Raw genomic sequence first — 20,395 nt, 5'->3', positions numbered from 1 at the left:
TTTACTAAGTGTCAGATAAATCATTTTAGAACAAAACATTCTAGTATAATTAATGTGCAATTATACTTTGTTCTGAATCAAAATTCTTACTAAAAGGGAACCCTAAGGGGAGAAAAATATTTTGCTCTTAAAAATAAAGCTGCTTTTGAACATTTTTTAAAAGTTTTTGCATGAACATAAATTTCCATTTCTCTGGTATAAACATTTAAGAGAGTAGGTTTAAATGAATGCTTCTCTTACAAGAAATGGACAAATCATTTTCCAAAGTGGCTTTTCCATTTTATATTTCCATCAGGAACATGAGTGACCCAGTTTTTCTCAGTAGCTCTCCCAGCATTTGACTTTTTTACTTTTTATCTCAGTCATTCTGATAGGTGTATAGTGATAATCTCTTTGTGGTTGTAATTTCCATTTCCCTAGTGGCTCATGATGATGTGCTTTTTTGCCATCTCTACCCAATGTGGTGATATGACTTTGTCTTTTACGCCTTCATTTTTTAGTTGAATATTTTTTTTAAAAAACTTGGGATTGTGAGCGTGCGTTCTTTATTCTAGATGATACTAGTCCTTTATTAGATATGTAGTTTGCAAAAAAATTTCCCAGTACATACCTTATCTTTTCATCCTTTTAGCAAGGTCTTTTGAAGAGCAAAAGTTTCTAATTTTGATAAGGTCTGGCTTATTACTTTTTACTTTTAGGGATCTTGGTTTTGGTGTCAGATCTAAGGACTCCTTGTCTAGCTCCAGATCTCAGAGATCTTCTTTTATGTTTTCCTAAAGTTTTCATGGTTTTATGTTTTGCAGTTAAGTGATCCATTTTGAGTTAATATTTGCATATATTATAAGCTTTAGCTTCATGTTCTTGTTTGTTTTGGCTTATGGGTGTCCAGTTGTGTAGTGGGAGTTCCTAATAATGTACTTTCACAGCCTTGAGAAATTTGAGAAATCACAGGAACAGCACCTGGAAACACAGCATTTATTAAGAAACTGTGTTAATGATTATCTTTCATGTTTTTCTTAAGAATAATCACCTTGTTACAAACCCCAAGGTCAGACCCAGAAGGGAGTATGACTGGGATCATGAAAGCATGGATCTTGGAACACTGGGTTGGCACCAGGCATGATTGCTGCCTAAGCATTTGCCAATTGTTCCCAAGACTAGCCCAGAAGGGAATGGCCTGGGATAAAAACAAGGAGATCTGGACGATGTCAGTGTAGTCTATGACATTTAGGGGTATTTGATTAACACAGTGTTTGTCTTGAGAAAGATCTGAGAAAGTCTTGTAGTCTGCAATTAGGAATAAAAGCTGGACTCAGAGTGGACTCTGCACCTCAGTCCAATAAAGGCTGCAGGGACCCCTGACCCATTGCACCAGATTTCGTATTCTGTCTTCATTCTCATCACTCACTCCCAGACCATTAGGACAACAATTGGCACCCTTACATGGGGCGGAGTGAAAGACTGCTACCAAAGAAAGAAACTACAGTGATGCAGAACCTGGGACGGTTGAGAGGCCTCTGAAAATTCCCACTGATAAGTCCTTCAGGCATTTAATCAGGGTTAAAATGGGAACTGTTGAGAGTGCAGAACACTGTCACCCATATACTTGTTTATTAAGACAGCTCTTGAAGGCGGGAGGAGCTTCTGTTAGTGAAGGGTGATTGTTAGAATAGTTGTAAGTGTGGATAAATATTGCTGCTGGTTCCCATCAATAAGGACCTTAGATTTGAAAGTCTGGGAAAAGGCTGGAGTCAAGTTAAAGAACATGCAAAAGGAACTCTGCTCCCTGTTTCTATTTGGAGTATGTGGGTGTTAATTAAGTCAGTACTGGAATCTTTGCAGACTTCTGATTCTTTTGATGAAGGTGATGATGACTCTTGAAAAACCTCAAAGTCCAGAATATGTGGAGTCTGAGGGAAATGGCAAGTCATCTGCAAAACCTTGCTCCCTCAGCTCCCGAGGAGGATGATGAGGGATTTTTTTTTCCCTCTGCCTCCTTCCCCTTGTCCTCCACCACCCACCTGCTTTTGCAGGGAACATCTTCAGTCCAGAGTCTATGCCCTCTCCTCATCTTTCATCCATACAGAAAGGAATTTTGCCAGCACAACGGAAAGGAGATTTGAAGGCTTTTCGTACTGCCTTTCCCGTGACTATTCATGGGAGCTCCTGGTGTCGATCCTAACAACCCTAATGGAGTCTACGAGGTTATTTATGAACCTTTTCCTTTTAAAATCCTAAAGGAATTAAAACAAGCACTACAAAATTATGGTGTGAATTCTCCATTCACGGTGGGAATAGTTAAGGGTGTGGCAGAGGGCAATCGCCTCATTCCAGCAGATTGGTTGACATTAGCAAAAACACTTAGCCCCAGGGGAATTTCTTCAATTTAGAACTTGGTGGCAGGATCCTGCTGAGACTCTGGCTACACATAATCAGACTCATAGTATGCCTATTTCATTGTAACAACTTACGGGGATAGGTTCACAGGGGAGAGTGCAAGATCAAATACTTATGAATGATCAAGTCATAGAACAATTGTGATGGTGTTGCTTGAGGGCCTTGGAAAAAATGGAATCAAAAAGCCAGACTTCTGTTTCCTTTCAAAAAATTCTCCAGGGGCCTAAGAAGCCCTATACTGAATTTATTGCCTGATTACACGAGGCAGTCCAGTGGCAAGTTACAAATGCGAGGTGGCAGATGTCATATTATGGCTTATGGTAATACTAACACTGATTGCAAGAAAGTAATAACCCTTTTAAAGGAATAGCTAGTTTGAATGATTATGTTAAGCTCTGCCAGGGAGTGGGAACTGAATCCTTTAAAGCTGATTTATTAGTTCAGGCTATCACTGGATTATGACTCTAAATTCCCCCAGCACTTGTTTTAATTGTGGGAAACCTGGACATACAAGAGTTGAATGTAAGTTCAAAAAGGCAATTCACAAAAGGGGAATGTCCCTGGCCTTTCCCAGAATGTAAAAAAGGAAATCATTGGGCAAATCAATGGCATTCTAAATTTCATATGGATGGTTCCCCACCTTTGGGAAATGGCTTCTGGGGCAAGCTCCCAGCCCTGACAAACAAGGGAGCCTATTCTGTTCAGACTCTTCAAATGTCTCCCAACTACTCCTGCCAGCAACAATCAGAATTACCATGCCATGTCATGGAATTATCCCCAGCAACCCTAGGAAACAGCCCTTGATATAAGTAGTAGTCAGGATTTTATTGTTACTCCTAGAGAGACACCAACTATTATTTCAACAGGAATATTTGGATCACTTCCACAGGGGACAGTTGGATTATTTTTAGGAAGATCGGGACTGACTTCCCAGGGAGTTCAAATTCATACCGGAGTTATAGACAATGATTTTGAAGGTTATGGTCTCTATCACTCTTTCTTGGAAGATTTCTAAAGGGGATAGGATTGCTCAGCTTTTAATTCTACCTTATGTGGCTATAGGACATTCAAACAAAAAGCGGGGCTCTGGGGGATTTGGAAGCACAGGCCAGGCTGTTATTTTTCTCACTGAAAATATTTTGGAATCCAGACCCACTTATCAAGTCAATGTAAGTGACAAAAACTTTCAAGGTTTAATAGATACTGGAGATGGTGTTTCTATCATCTGCTCTCAACATTGGGCTAAAGCATGGCCAACTGGGCCTGTTCCAATATCTATTGTAGGTCTGGGACAGGCACAAGGACTAAGCGCTATGGTATTGTCTTGTTCAGGGCCTGATAAACAACCAGCTACTATCTAACCTTATATTGCTAATATACCTATCACGCTGTGGGGTTGTGATCTTTTGGAACAATGGCATGCTGAGATATATATTCCTCCAAATCAATATAGCGAGGTCAATCACCAAATTATGTTCAATCAAGGTTATATACCAGGACTGGGACTGGGCAAAAATCAACAAGGAAGAATTTACCCCTTGGCTGCTCAAGATTTTAAGCTGCCCCCTTTTCACTAGTGGCCACTGCTCATTTAGTCTTCCTCCACCTATACCCACACCTCTTAATTGAAAAACTGATCAACCTGTGTGGATAGAGCAGTGGCCCCTAAAACAAGAAAAATTGGAGGCTTTACATGAATTAGTTAATGAACAACTTAACAAGGGACATATTATTGAATCCTCTATCCTTTGGAATTCTCCAGTGTTCATTATACAAAAGAAATCTGGTAAATGGAGACCACTTACTGATCTGAGCACTGTTAATGCTGTCACTGTTCCAATGGGTGCTTAACAGCCTGGCCTACCTAATCCTAGTATTGGCATTTATTTGTTATTGACCCCAAAGATTGTTTTTTCACTATTGCTTTATACCCTGATGATCAATCTAGATTTGCCTTTTTAGTTCCTTCCATTAATTTAAAAGAGCCACATGAAAGGTTTCAATGGAGTGTATTACCTCAAGGTATGCTTAACAGTCCCACTATTTGTCAAAATTTTGTAGCCAAGGCTTTACACCCAGTGCCACAGCAATTCCCTCATGCATATATCATTTTATGGATGATATACGATGTGCCTTACCTGAAATTGATAACCTGCAGGAATTGTTTTTAAAGCTAAAGGAATGCTTGGAATGTGCTGGCTTGTATATAGCTCCTGATAAATTTCAATACACTGAACCTTTTCAGTACTTAGGAAATAGAGTCACCTGTACTATAATCAAACCACAAAATGGGCAAGTATACAGAGACTCAATTAAAACTCTAAATGACTTACAAAAATTACTAGGAGATATTAACTGGATTTGACATAACTTAGGGATTCCAACCTATTTTTATCCCATTTATTCTCTTTATTAAGAGGAAATCCAGAGCTTAATAGCTCCTGACAGCTAACTCCTGAGGCTGAGAAAGAGCTAACAATTATAGAACAAGCTGTACAAAACTGCCAAATAGAATAGACCTGTTAGAGCCTTTCCAGTTGTTTGTCTTTCCTACCCCTCATTCCCCTACTGGGTTGATTATGCAAACTCCTTTAATACTTGAATGGATATTCTTAGCTAATTCACAAACAAAATCTGTTACCCCTTATTTAGATATGATAGCCACTATAATTCTAAAAGGAAGAGAGTGTGTTCAACAGCTTACTGGACAGGATCCCTGCCTTATTTGCACTACACTAACCTCCAAAGAATTAAAACATTCTCTTCAAAATTCATTATCTTGGCTACTAGCTTTAGCTGACTATGTTGGACAAATTGACAACCACTATCCTGATTTGCCTATCTTGCAGTTTTTAAAACAAACAAGATGGATTTTGCCTAGAATTACTAGTGTCAACCCTGTTCCATCCACTCTTCATTTTTACAGATGGCACTAGCCGAGGAAAAGCGGGATATACAGGTGCATTTATGCTAATTATTGAAACACCTGAATATTCTGCACAACAAGCAGAAATTCTGACTGACGCACGCATTACAAAATATTCCCCTAGCAGTTGATATCTTATCTGATTCTCAATATTCTGTACATGTCACTAAACATATAGAAATAGCAGCTATTAAGGATACTATCCCATCCACATTGTATACACTTTTTACAAATTTACAACAGGTGATTAGACACTTGACAGTTTCCATTCTACATTACTCATATTTGGGCTAGTACTAATTTACCAGGGCCTTTAACAAAGAAATGCTCAAGCTGATGCCCTTTTACTTCCAGTCTTTACAGAGGCATCAGCCTTTTATGACCTGACACATTGTAATTCAAAATGTTTAAAAACCAAGTTTCATATCACTTTGGCTCAAGCTTAACATTGTGCAGACTTGTTCTAAGTGTCAGATGGTTGTGATAACCACCTCTCCAACAGAAGCCTGGGGGGTTAATCCCTGTGGCCTGAAGCCACATCAGATCTAGCAGATGAACGTAACTCACATTCCATCCTCTGGAAAGCTTGCTTATGTGTATATCATGGTTGATACTAACTCGAATTGTATCTGGGGAACTGCTTGCTCTGGAGAATCTACAAGACATGTTATTTCACATTTGTGTAGCTACTTTGCTACTATGGGCCTCTCACAAAATATAAAAACAAACATTGGCCTGGCTTAGACTAGTTCTGCTTTTAGGGATTTTTTAAAGGCTTGGTCTATAAAATATACAGGAATCCCCTATAATCCCCAAGGACAAACTATTGTAGAATGAGCTATATCTCTTAAAGGTTACAAAAACAAAAAGGGGAGATGGAATGTCGCTTCCCCCACAGCAAAAGTTATATAAAGTATTATTCACTCTAAATTTTTTGCTTCAAGATACTGATTTCACTGCAGCAGAATGGCATTTTACAAAGGAACAAAAAGAAATTTGCCCCAAACCACCTGTTTGGTGGTATGATCCAGTAACGCACACATGGCGTAGGGGAATCTGATAACCTGGGGAAGGGGTTTCACTTGTGTTTCACCAGGTGATTCAGAAACACCTGTTTAGATTCCCTCGCATCATCTGAAACCATATCATGAGTGAACTCCCACAGAAGAGATGTTTTGCATAGGACGTAGAGCCCCCCAGTAATGAGTTTCAAGGATCTGAGTCTGAAACAAACATAGCAATTCCCCTCCCATTGACAAATTGGACCAAGATCCCCACTTGGGGATAAATTAAAAGATTAACACAGAAATCAGAGGAGATCTTAGAAAATAAAGGGAAAGCTGTCACTCCTAACAGTCTGGCTGTTGCCATGTTCTTACCACCACCACAGTGAGTATACCCTTAGCAACAGCTGAATCTAAAAATTATACTTATTGGGCATACACACCTAACCCCCCATTACTAAAACCCATTGGTTTGGGGGATTCTGTGATCCCCATTTGTATTAATGATTCTTCCTGGATACCAGGACCTGAAGATACACACCTTCCTCTTTTTAAACAAGAGGAAGGGACTCCCTTCAATGTTACTTATAGGTATGAATCCTGGCCAATTTGTGTAGGACCAGCTACAGGATGTCGTAAATTATCTATGCAAGCCTGGCTGTCCACTAATTCTTTTAATAGCAACTATACTAAGGTTCAGTTACATCTTCTCTCTGGTCTGAGTTTTGCTTATAACAACTCAGAACCCAGTAATGACACCAAATCAGACAGACCTTTATGCAAGCATCACAAGCTGTGGACTGAAAAACAAGATTGTATTAAGTGGGATAATTGCCACAGGACTAAGGGAGTAATTTTGATTAAGAGTTCCTATGGAATTATACGGACTGGTCCTCTAAGAAGTCAGTGAGTCAGTTGGTTCAGTCGCTCAGTCGTGTTCGACTCTTTGCGACCCCATAGACCGCAGACGCCAGGCCTCCCTGTCCATCACCAATCCCAGAGTTTACCCAAACTTATGTCCATTGAGTCAGTGATGCCATCCAATCATCTCATCCTCTGTCGTGCCCTTCTCCTCCTGCCTTAAGTCTTTCCCAGCATCAGGGTCTTTTTAAATGAGTCAGTTCTTCGCATCAGGTGGCCAAAGTATTGGAGTTTCAGCTTCAGCATCAGTCCTTCCAATGAACACTCAGGACTGATCTCCTTTAGGATGGACTGGTTGGATCTCCTTGCAGTCCAAGGGACTCTCAAGAGTCTTCTTCAACAGCACAGTTTAAAAGCATCAATTCTTCAGTGCTCAGCTTTCTTTATAGTCCAACTCTCACATCCATATATGACCACTGGAAAAGCCATAGCCTTGACTAGACAGACCTTTGTTGGCAAAATAATGTCTCTGTTTTTTAATACCCCTAAGAGGTATGCAGTCTCTAATTGCTCTCATCAAAATCAGTTCTGCTATCTTCACAAAAGGCTGCATTGGCAGGTGCATAGTCTTTGACTTTGCTAATATTACCACTGATTCAGATCATTCAATTATATGGCATGGTAATGGAACATCGCCTCCCTTCCCACAATTGGATCAAGGAAGAAGGCAAGGAGAGAGTTGGAAATTGGCTTTAAGTCTTAAAAATTCCAAATTTGGGATGGGTAGTATTCCAATAAAACTATTCATTGACATTTAATATCAGTACAAACTGGACATTTTATATTCAGATTTGCATGAGAGATCCTTATGTACTCTTGAAAGAAACAATTTCTATCAGTGAAAGTGTTTAAGAACTTTCTTGCCAGGATTGCAAATTATATACTTGCTTAAATTCTTCACTTTATAATTCTAATCACGCATTTGTTATATTAAGAAGGAGATTGGGAATATGGCTTCCAGTAAATCAAACCAGACCTTGGGAAGACTCCCCTGAAACATACGCTCTTTTAAAGGTTACAGAGAAAGTACTACAATGTTCCAAAAGGTTTATTGAACTTTTTATAGCAGCTATTGTGGGAATTATTGCTATAGCCACAACCACAGCAGTAGCTGGGATGGCACTGCATGAAACTATACAACCGACTACATTTGTACAGCAGTGGCACCAAAATGCAGGTTCTGCCTGGGGAAATCAAACCCACATAGACCAAGAAATTAATGAACAATTGATTGATTTAGAAAATGCAGTTCTCCTACTAGAGGACGAAGTTCAAAATTTTAAATTACAAATTCACCTTAAGTGTGATTGGAATATCTCTTCATTTTGTGTCACACCTCATAAGTATAATCAAAGTGTGTATACTTGGATCAATTATCTAAACCTTTGACAGGACCCGTTTGTAATAATCTATCCTTATATATTTCCCAGTTACAGGTTACTATTTCTAATATGCAGAATGCTCACTTATAATTACTCCCAGAAACTGACTTATTTGAAGAAATTGAGGAAAGCTTACATAAACTTAACCCCATGATGTGGATTAAAACTTTAGGAGGAGGATTGCTTGGTACTATAATATCAGGTTGTATATTTTTAACTGATTTGTGTCTAGTCCTCAGATGCATGAGAGAAACCATCCGAGAATTGATGAAGAAAGAAGTTGCTTGGATGGCATATCTACTTCTGCAGAAACAAAAAGGGGAAGATGTAGTGGGAATTCCTAATAATGTACTTTCACAACCTTGATAAATTTCACAGAAACAGCACCTGGAAACACAGTGTGTTAGAAACTGTGTTAATGATTATCTTTCATGTTTTAAGAATAATCACCTTGCTATAAACCCCAAGGCCAGACCCAGAAGGGAGTATGACTGGGTTTATGAAAGCATGGATCTTGGAACACCAGCTTGGCGCCAGGCATGAACGCTGCCTATGGACATGCTAATTGTTCCTTAAGACTAGCCCAGAAGGGAACTGCCTGGGGTAAAACACAAGGAGATCTGGACTATGTCAGTGTAGTCCATGACATTTAGGAGTATGTGATTAACACATCATGTGTCTTGAGAAAGAGGAGATCTGAGAAAAGTCTTGTAGTCTGTGATTAGGAATAAAAGCTGGACTCAGAGTGGACTCTGCACCTCAGTCTATTAGAGGCTGCAGGTCCCCTGACCCATTGCACCAGATTTCGTGTTCTGCCTTCATTCTCATCACTTGCTCCAGGACCATTAGGACTACACAGTTGTTCTAGTACTATTTGTTATATAAAGGCTATCTTTATTGAATTGATTCTGTGCCTTTATATTTGTTTTATGTCTGCTTCTGGATTGTCTATTCCTTTCTCTTGATCTGTGTGCCAATTCCTCTGCCAATACCACCCTGTCTTATTTATTGTTCTATAGGATGTCAATATTGGGTAGTGACTCATCCTCATCCCACTTCACCTTTTTAAAATTGACTTAACTACTCTAGGTCTTTTCATATAAATTCTAGAATAAACTAACCTATATCTATCCAAAAAAAAAAGCTTGCTGAGTTTTAATAGAATTTCAATTTGGGGATAATTGATGTCATTACTATCTGAGTCTAACAATCCATGAACATGTCTCTCCATTTATAGGTCTTTATTGTGGGTTTGTGTTCCCCCAAATATTCAAATCTTAACTCTCAGTACCAGTGAATGCAATCTTATTTGGAAATAGAGACTTTGCAGATACAATCAAATTAAGGTGCGATTGTATTGGATTAGAGTAGGCACAACTCTAATAACCAGTATTCTTATAAAAGGGCAGTGTGACCACAAACACATAGGGAAAGCCATGTGGAATGAAAGGCAAGGTTGGAATGATGCATCAATTAGCCAAGGAACACCTTGGATTACTAATACCCATCAGAAGCTGGAAGGGGCAAGAAAGAATCATCCCCCAGGGTTTTTAGAGAAAGCATGGCCCAGGCAATACCTTGATTTTAGACTGTGCAAAAATAAAGTTTAGTTGTTTTAAACTAAATTTGTGGTAATTTGTTATGGAGCCCTAGAATACTAACATAGTCATTGATTTCTCTTATTAGGATTTGCAATTTTGGGCATACACATCTCATATATGATTTATCAGTGTATAAGTGTTTCATTTTCTTTGGAAAAGTTATAAATGGTGTTTTTGTTTTTACCTATTCATTGCTAGTACATACAAATTGTGTGTGTACATATACATATATACAAATCAATATACAAATTATTAATATAATTAGTTCTACAGCAAAGTCATAGATTATATCAATATAATTTGTATATGGACTACAAATAATTTGTATATTGATCTTGTAATCTATGATCTTGCTGCAGAACTCATTAATTAGTTCTTAAAAGCTTGTTTTTTTAGTACATTCCTTGGAATTTTCTACATAGACAGATCATGTTGGCTGAAGTGGGGACAGTTTTTTTTCTTCTAGTCTATATGCCTTTTTTCTTTTCTTGCCTTCTTTTGGTGGCTATTACTTCCTGTGCTATGTTGAGTGAGAAGTAGTGCAAGCATAGGAGGAAACACTCAGTCTTTCACCATTATGTTAGCTACAGGTTTTGTGTAAGTGCTCTTTTTTAAATAGAAGGAATTCCCTTCTGTTCCTAACTTCCTGAGGTATTATGTTTTTTTAATCATGATTAGATGTTGGATATTATCAAATGCTTTTTCTGCAGCAATTGAACTTTTTCTGAGGCAGTTAATCATAGTATTTTTCCTTTTCAGCCTGTTAATATGGTAGATTATATTCATTTTTTTAAATGCCAAACCTGTCTTGTATACCTATAATAAATCCCACTCAGTCATGTTGTATAACTTCCTTGCTGTATTTGATTTGCTAACATTTTGTTGCTGGTTTTTGTGTAAAAAATTATGAGTTTTCCCTCTAGTCTTTGTCTCATTTGGGAATCAGTGTAATAATGGCCTCATAAAATGAGTTGGGAAGTGTTCCTTATATTTTCTGGAAGAAGTTGTGTAAAATTTGTGTTCATTCTTCAAATGTTTTTGAAAAACTTCCAGTGGAGACACCTGGGCCCAAGGATTTCTTTTGGGGGAGCTTTACAATACAAATTCAATTTTTTAAATGGTTATTTGGGATAACTTTCAATTTAGTTGAGATTTAGTAGCCTGTGGGGGTTTGTCTTTGTTTGGGGGAGTTTTGGGGTCTTTTTGTTTTATTTTTTTTCCCTGCCATGGGGTTTGCAGGATCTGTTTCCTAGCCAGCAATTGAATCTAGGCCATGGCAGTGAAAGCGCCAAATGCTAGCCAGTAGACCTCTTCCTTAGTAGTTTGTGTGTTCTGAGAAATTTAGTGCAATTAGTTCTACACTTGAAAATTTTCAACACCACTCCCCTAATAAAATTTTTGAAGTTCATTCTGTGAGGCTGGTAGCATAGCCCAAGTTTCAAAGTCAAACAGGAGCAGATAATAATAGCTTTTTGCTGTAAATGATAATAAATACTCTAGGTTAAAATAAAAATAACATCTAACATACAATTAAAAGAATACAAAGGAATACCACTTTTCAGAATATCTTAAGATTAAACTTTTCTAGATTAATTCCAGAGTTTAGGAATTATCTTTCCAAGAAATGTTTATGATGGAAAATTGACTTGACACAGCCTCAAGTCATTTTCATTATCTTAATGTGTGGTTTTGGATTATGACAAGTTTTTCAAGCTTCTTTGAGGGTGACCCAAATAAAGAAATACATTTTACATGTTATTTCCAGTGCAAAAAAATTTTAACTAATATTTCAAATAATACTGTTTCTTGGAGAAGTTCATTAAAACCAGATTTGACTGAATGCTTAATACTTGGTTTAAGACAAATGCACACAATTAAAAACAATTCTGGTATAAAAAAATCTGAGAAATTTTTCCTTTTTTTGATAGATTTTGTTAAATGATTTCAAAGTTTTTTTCATCATGAAATTTGAGGGGTTTTTCCTTGAGGTAGGAACTCTTTATTTTCTTTTTAGATATAATTGATATAAGTGCTATTTTAGTTTCAGGTGTATAACATGTTTATTCAATACTTGCATATATTTCAAAACGATCACCAAAATAAGTCTAGTTAACATCTGTCACTAGATGGAGAAATTGTGGGAAAAGGGAACCCTTCTACACTTTTGGTGGGATGTAAATTGGTGCAGCCACTAGAGAGAACAGTATGGTGGTTTGTTAAAAAGAACTAAAAACAGAGCTACCATAAGATCCAGCAATCCCATTCCTGGGCATATATCCCAAGAAAGCTCTAATTCAAAAAATACATGCACCTCAATGTTCATAGCCAAAATGTTTACAATAACCAAGACATGGAAGCAACCTAAATGTTCACTGACAGATGAATACATTAAGAAGAGGTGGTACATGTATACAATGGAATACAACTCAGCCATAAAGAGATGACAATGCCATTTGCAGCAACATTGATGGACCCCAAAATTGTCATAGTAAGTAGGTCAGAAAGAGAAAGACAAATACTATGTGATATCTCTTATATGTGGAATCTAAAATATGATACAAATGATATACAAACCAAACAGACTCAGAGAGAACAGATTTGTGGTTACCAAGGGGCAGAGGGATAGAGGAGGATGGAGTGGGAGTCTGGGATTAGCATATGCAAACTATTATATATAGAGTGGATAAACAAAATGGTCCTTCTGTATAGCAAAGAGAACTATAGTCAATATCCTGTAAAAGGGAATTATCTGGTACTCCAGTGGTTAGGATTCCATGCTTCTGCTGCAGGGGCACAGGTTTGAGTCCTGGTCGTGGAACTAATATATGGCAAGCTGCACGGTGCAGTCAAAAAAATAACAATATCCAGTAATAAGCCATAATGGAAAAGAATATGAGAAAGAATATATGTATGTAGACATATAATTAGGGCTTCCCTGGTGGTTCAGATGGTAAAGAATATGCCTTTGATGCAAGAGACCCGGGTTCGATCCCTGGGTCAGCAGTATCCTCTGGAGAAGGGAATGGCTACTCACTCCAGTATTCTTGTCTGGGAAATCCCATGGATAGAGGATCCTAGCAGGCTATTGGAGAAGGCAATGGCACCCCACTCCAGTACTCTTGCCTGGAAAATCCCATGGACGGAGGAGCCTGGAAGGCTGCAGTCCATGGGGTCGCTGAGGGTTGGACACGACTGAGTGGCTTCACTTTCACTTTTCACTTTCACACGTTGGAGAAGGAAATGACAACCCACTGGTGTTCTTGCTTGGAGAATCCCAGGGATGGGGGAGCCTGGTGGGCTGCCATCTATGGGGTCACACAGAGTCGGACACGACTGAAGTGATTTAGCAGCAGCAGCAGGCTATAGTCCATGGGATCACACAGAGTTGGGCATGATTGAGCAAGTAACAAGAAAGAAAGAAGATACATATAACTGAATCACTATTGTACAGCAGAAATCAACACAATATTTTAAATCAAGTATACTTAAAACTTTTTTTAAAAAGCATAAAAATTAATTGCCTAATTATCCAACTTAAAATGTGGGGGAAAAATGGCAAGAAACCAAAAGAAAGTACAAACAAGGGAATAATAAAGATAAGAATAAAAAATAAACCTATATACTGGAGAAGATTAACAAGGTCCCAAGTAGGTCTTTGTGTTATCATATACCAAAAACTATGTTAATCGAGAAATCAATCCTGAATATTGATTAGAAGGACTGATGCTGAAGCTGAAGCTCCAATACTTTGGCCACCTGATGTAAAGAGCTGACTCATTAGAAAAGACCCTGATGCTAGGAAAGACTGAAGGCAGGAGGAGAAGGGGATGACAGAGGTTGAGATGGTTGGATGGCATCACTGACTCAATGGACATGAGTTTCAGCAAACTCCAGGAGATGCTGAAGGACAGGGAAGCCTGGCATATTGCAGTCCATGGGGTCACAAAGAGTTGGACACGACTGAGTGACTGAACAACAACAATCAAGATCATGTACATATTACAGGAAATAATAAAGTAATCAACAGATTGAATAAAGACCCCCCCCATCAGTTCCATACATATATGTTAATCTAATTTATGACTGTCAATAAGAAGGGAAATGATGGCCTTTTCATGTTCTGGAACAATTGGTGTACACACACATAAATTATACTATTTTATCTTTCAGAAACAGATTGATTCCAAAAGATTTTATAACAACCAAAAATGTGGAAGGCAAAACTATAAACTTTAAGAAGATAATGTAGGAGACTAAATTTAAGAGCTTGGTATAAGATAATGATTTCTTAAAACACAAAAAAAGAACAAATCTTTAAAACTTTTAAAATAAATCTGACATTAGAGAACTTCTGCTTATTGAAAGGTTCCCTAGAGAATGAAAAGACAAGCTTTCAATACATATGACTAACACAAGATAAACATCCAAAATATTTTAAATAAAATTCTATAAGACAATTTAAGGAAAAAATGAGCACATAACTTTAATATGCATTTCATACTAGACAAATGGCCAGTAAATATTTCCAGATAAAACCTTAACCTTAATTAGAGAAATGCAAAGTAAAACCAAAATGAGATTTCCTCTCATATCCATCTACCAGATTGACCTAAACTTAAAATTCTGACAATTTCAAATGTTAGTAAGGAATGAAAGTTGAAAAATCTCCTTTGAAAAATACTGCATTGTCTAGTAAAGGTGACAATATTTGCATGTTCCAAATACCCTATGTTCAGTGATACAACATTCATAATACACATCCTAGAACAAAGGCTGGCAAACTATAGTCACCCCCCTCCCCAGCTAAATCCTGACACTGCCTGTTTCTGTAAATAAAGTTGTATTGGAACAGTTATACTCATTCATTTTTATACATATAATTTTTATTTATTTTTGGATGTGCTGGGTCTTCACTGCTGTGCAGGCTTTTCTCTAGTTGGGGTGAGCAGGGGCTGCTCTCTAGCTGCAGTGCACAGGCTTCTAATGGAGTTGCTTCTCTTGTGGAGCACAGGCTCTAGGGTGCACAGGTTTCATTAACTACTGCACATGGGCTCGGTAGTTGTCCTTTATTGTGCTCATCTTTGCCTGAAATGTTCCCTTGGTATCTCTAATTTTCTTAAAGAGACCTCTAGTCTTTCCCATTCTATTGTTTTCCTCTATTTCTTTGCGCTGATCACTGAGGTAGCCTTACTTATCTCTCCTTGCTATTCTTTGGAACTCTGCATTCAAGTGGGTGTATCTTTCATTTTCTCCTTTGCTTCTCACTTCTCTTCTTTTCTCAGCTATTTGTAAGGCCTCCTCAGACAACCATTTTGTCTTTTTGCATTTCTTTTTCTTGGGGATGGTCTTGATCCCTGCCTCCTGTACAGTGTCACAAACCTCCGTCCTTAGTTCTCAGGCACTCTGCCTATCAGATCTAATCCCTTGAATCTATTTGTCACTTCCACTGTATAATTGTAAGGGATTTGATTTAGGTCATACCTGAATGGTCTAGTGGTTTTCCCTACTTTCTTCAATTTAAGTCTGAATTTGGCAATAAGGAGTTCATGATCTGTGCCACAGTCAGCTCTCAGTCTTGCTTTTGCTGACTGTATAGAACTTCTCCATTTTTGGCTGCAAAGAATATAATCAATCTGATTTCGGTATTGACCATCTGGTGATGTCCATGTGTAGAGTCTTTTCTTGTGTTGTTGGAAGAGGGTGTTTGGTATGACCAGTGCATTCTCTTGGCAAAACGCTATTAGCCTTTGCCCTGCTTCATTCTTTGCCCCAAGGCCAAATTTGCGTGGAGTCTACCACACAATTGCACTCATCTCATATGCTAGTTAAAGTAATGCTCAAAGTTCTCCAAGTTAGGCTTCAACAGTACGTGAACAGAGAACTTCCAGATGTTCAAGCTGGATTTAGAAAAGGCAGAGGAACCAGAGAGAGATCAAACTGCCAACATCCGCTGGATCATCGAAAAAGCAAGAGTTCCAGAAAAACATCTATTTCTGCTTTATTGACTATGCCAAAGCCTTTGACTGTGTGGATCACAACAAACTGGAAAATTCTGAAATAGATGGGAATACCAAACCACCTGACCTGCCTCTTGAGAAATCTGTATGCAGGTCAGGAAACAACAGTTAGAACTGGACATGGAACAACAGACTGTTTCCAAATCAGGAAAGGAATATGTCAAGGATGTATATTGTCACCCTGCTTATTTAACTTATATGCAGAGTACATCATGCACAATGCCAGGCTGGAGAAGCACAAGATGGAATCAAGATTGCTGGGAGAAATATCAATAACCTCAGATATGCAGATGACACCCCCCTATGGCAGAATGTGAATAAGAACTAAAGAGCCTCTTGATGAAAGTGAAAGAGGAGAGTGAAAAAGTTGGCTTAAAACTCAACACTCAGAAAACTAAGATCACGGCATCTGGTCCCATCACTTCATGGCAAATAGATGGGGAAACAGTGGAAACTGTGACAGACTTTATTGTTTTGGGCTCCAAAATCATTGCACATGATGACTGCAGCCATGAAATTAAAAGATGCTTGCTTCTTGGAAGAAAAGCTATGACCAACGTAGACAGCATATTAAAAAGCAGAGACGTCACTTTGTCAACAAAAGTCCATTTAGTCAAAGCTATGGTTTTTCCAGTAGTCATGTATAGATGTGAGAGTTGGATTATAAAGAAACCTGAGCACCGAAGAATTGATGCTTTTGAACTGTGCTGTTGGAGAAGACTCTTGAGAGTCCCTTGAACTGCAAGAAGATCAAACAAGTCAATCCTAAAGGAAATCAGTCCTGAATATTCATTGGAAGGACTGATGCTGAAGCTGAAACTCTCAATACTTTGTCCATCTGATGCAAAGAACTGACTCATTGGAAAAGACTCTGATGCTGGGCAAGATTGAAGGCCGGAGAAGAAGGGGACGACAGAAGATGAGATGGTTGGATGGCATCCCCAAGTCAATGAACATGAGTTTGAGTAAACTCCAGGATTGGCAATGGACAGGGAAGCCTGGTGTGCTGCAGTCCATGGGGTCACAAAGAGTAGGACACGACTGAGCAACTGAATTGAACTGATGTGATATAATAGGATGCATACAGCACTGCCTCTAGTATTCTTGTCAAATATATTTAAATGTAACCTAATCATGACAGAACAAGGAAATTCAGAATGTTAGGCTTATCATTCTAGCCTCTTCAATTCTTTAAAATGTCATTGTAAAACACAAAACAAGTGAAGGGAATGCTGCTGCTGCTGCTGCTGCTGCTGCTGCTGCTGCTGCTCTAAGTTGCTTCAGTCGTGTTTGACTCTGTGCGACCCCATAGATGGCAGCCCACCAGGCTCCGCCGTCCCTGGGATTCTCCAGGCAAGAGTACTGGAGTGGGTTGCCACTGCCTTCTCTGGAAGGGAATACTGCTTTACATTAAAAAGATAGGCCCTTTTTTCACCATGTGAGAAAACAGCAAGATGGTGGCCATCTGTAAACCAGGAAGGGCTCTCAGAAGGAACAAAATCTGCCTGTATCTTGATCTTGGACTTCCCAGCCTCCAGAACTGTGAGACATAAAAGCTGGTCCACTGCAACGTGAGATTTTGACTTGGAGTATGTATCAGTTTTTAAAATGCACATATAGGGTATCGGGGAACAACTGGAACAATGTAAAAGCAGATTATATATTAGATGATATTATGAATCAATGTTAAATTTCTTATGTATATTCATGGTGTTGAATACTCACAATATTGCACTTATAAAAAATAATTATAAAAATACTTGAGAACCTGAGATCACCAAATAAATGCCTGACTCGTATGTACTGAGTCAGGCATATGACTCATATGTACTCATATGTATAAACCTCATCTATTGCCAGCATTGATAAAGAGTCTTAAAGAAAATGACCCAATGCCAGGAAAAAGAATATGCTTACCAGTAATGTTCATGGGACACCCCTGAGCGAGTGAACTGAACTGAACTGAATGTTCATGGGACATTCACTACCACAGGGCTCTAGTTGCTGGGCTCAAGCAATAACTAATCCTTGAGGGTCTGGGCCATAATGTAAACCTGAAACTGCCAGCTAATAAACAGGGCACCTGGGGCTTATGAAAAATGATTGCCTGTGCATTCTTTCCCCTTTGCAGTTTTCTCCATGGTTTTTCTGGATTTTATCTTCTTCCACAGCATTTAGGTTCCTTGACTCATTTCTTGCTCCAAAATCTTCAACATCTCCATTTCCTTTTGACTTTTAAGATTAAAATTTACATACACGAGTAATATGTTTTCCTTGTAAGGAAAAAAGAGATATTATCATTAATACCTAAAGTCCTCTTTGACGCTCTCCCCCTTTACCATAAGTCCTCGCTTCTTGCCTCAAAGGTTACTACTGACAGAGGGGCATATCCTTCCAAAACTATATACTATTTTTTATATTAAATATATCATATAGTATGCTGAAAAAAGGTCCTCCTCAGCTCCTGTGACGTTTATTTCTAAAGGTCTTTAGTTCTGGGGGAGGGTCAAAGTACCTCTGTGAATCTGATAAAGGTGCCTCTACTTTCTCTGGAAAAGAAAAATCACGTTTATACACATACAAAATGTCATAAGTTTAATATACAATAAGAAACCCAACTACATAGAATCTATTCATCTCAGGTTACTAATTCCTGGTTTTTAAACAGTAACTTCTTTTCTCTTGCAAGCAATCATCACAACTATTCAAAAGCCAAGAGACAACAACAGACAATCAAGATGTGGCTCGAGACCTATGCTTGTCTGTCCAACTTGAAACCAGAATGTGTCACCTCTTAAAAAAACAAAAAACTACATTTCCTATGTATCCTCTTGACAAAATTTTGGTCCACTCTAACATTCTGACCCACTCTAAGTCAGAGCGATTTGACCATCTCTATTTCACATAGCTATATTGGATCAAGCACACAGGTTCATTCACTCAACAATCTTGGTCACCAAACTTGCTACTCCACACAATTGGGAAGAAATCAAAGTATTTGGTAAATGGTCCTAAAAATCAGACAAGCTTTATTAGTTCTTGCTCTTCCGTCCCCCAAGGAGTGATGAAACGACAGCTCCATCTCTTTTGGGCTGGACGTTCACAAGTTTGTGACTTTTTTTTAAGAACAGGAGGTCATGAAGTAAGTGAAGACAAGCTGAGGCTTATCAACAGACCTACATTAAGTTCTTTTCTCTCTTTGAGTCAAGGTATGCTCATAGAATGGAGAAGGAAATGGCAACCCACTCCAGTACTCTTGCCTGAAAAATTCCATGGATGGAGGAGCCTAGTAGGCTACAGTCCATGGGGTCACAAAGAGTCGGACACAGCTGAACGACTTCACTTTCTTTCTTTCTATAGTTTCTTTTGGAGAAGTAAATGGTGACCCACTCCAGTGTTTTTGCCTAGAGAATCCCATGGACGGAGGGGCCTGGTGGGCTGTGGTCTATGGGGTTGCAAAGAGTTGAACATGACTAAGCAACTAACACACACATGCTCGTAGAAAAGGGGAACAGGGTTTGACCTAGAATTCAGGAAATCTGACTAATGCTGGACTCTACTGAAATTTACTCTTATGTATAATTATTTTATTGTTTTATTAAGTGGATGGCCTCTCACCCTTACCCAACAAAGTCCCTTTAATAGTAGAAAAGAATGAATGCCTACTTTGAATGGCTGTGGTGAAGGAAAAAGCGGTTACCCTAAGGTTGCCTTTGAAAATATGTTTCTTAAAAAAAAAACAACAGCTGACTAAGTTGATTTTGCATTCTTCCCCATAATTACATGTATTTGATCCGGTAGAAAAATCAGGCCTAAATTATTTGCGAAATGAACTGATGACCTTTTCCAGACTATCAAATTGGTGTTCAAGGAAGAAATAATTTGACCATCCATCGTTTTTTCACAATCGCATATGTTCTTTTGCTAGTCACACTCCTACAGATGTTCAGATGTAGGCATAATAAAAGTACATTTATATAAGACAAATCATCACCAGTCACACAACCACTCTCAATTATGGGCACAAAACAAACCACAAAGGCAGAGTTCCCTTAATCTCTCAGACAATCCCACACAGTTGTAAAATGCTATTACTATGCAGCTTCCCCTACGAATCACCTGACACCCAGCAGCACATAGAATCACA

This window comes from Capra hircus, chromosome 18 (assembly GCF_001704415.2).
Source record: "Capra hircus breed San Clemente chromosome 18, ASM170441v1, whole genome shotgun sequence".
Classification (NCBI taxonomy): Eukaryota; Metazoa; Chordata; class Mammalia; order Artiodactyla; family Bovidae; genus Capra; species Capra hircus.
Note: the sequence above shows the minus strand (reverse complement) of the source record.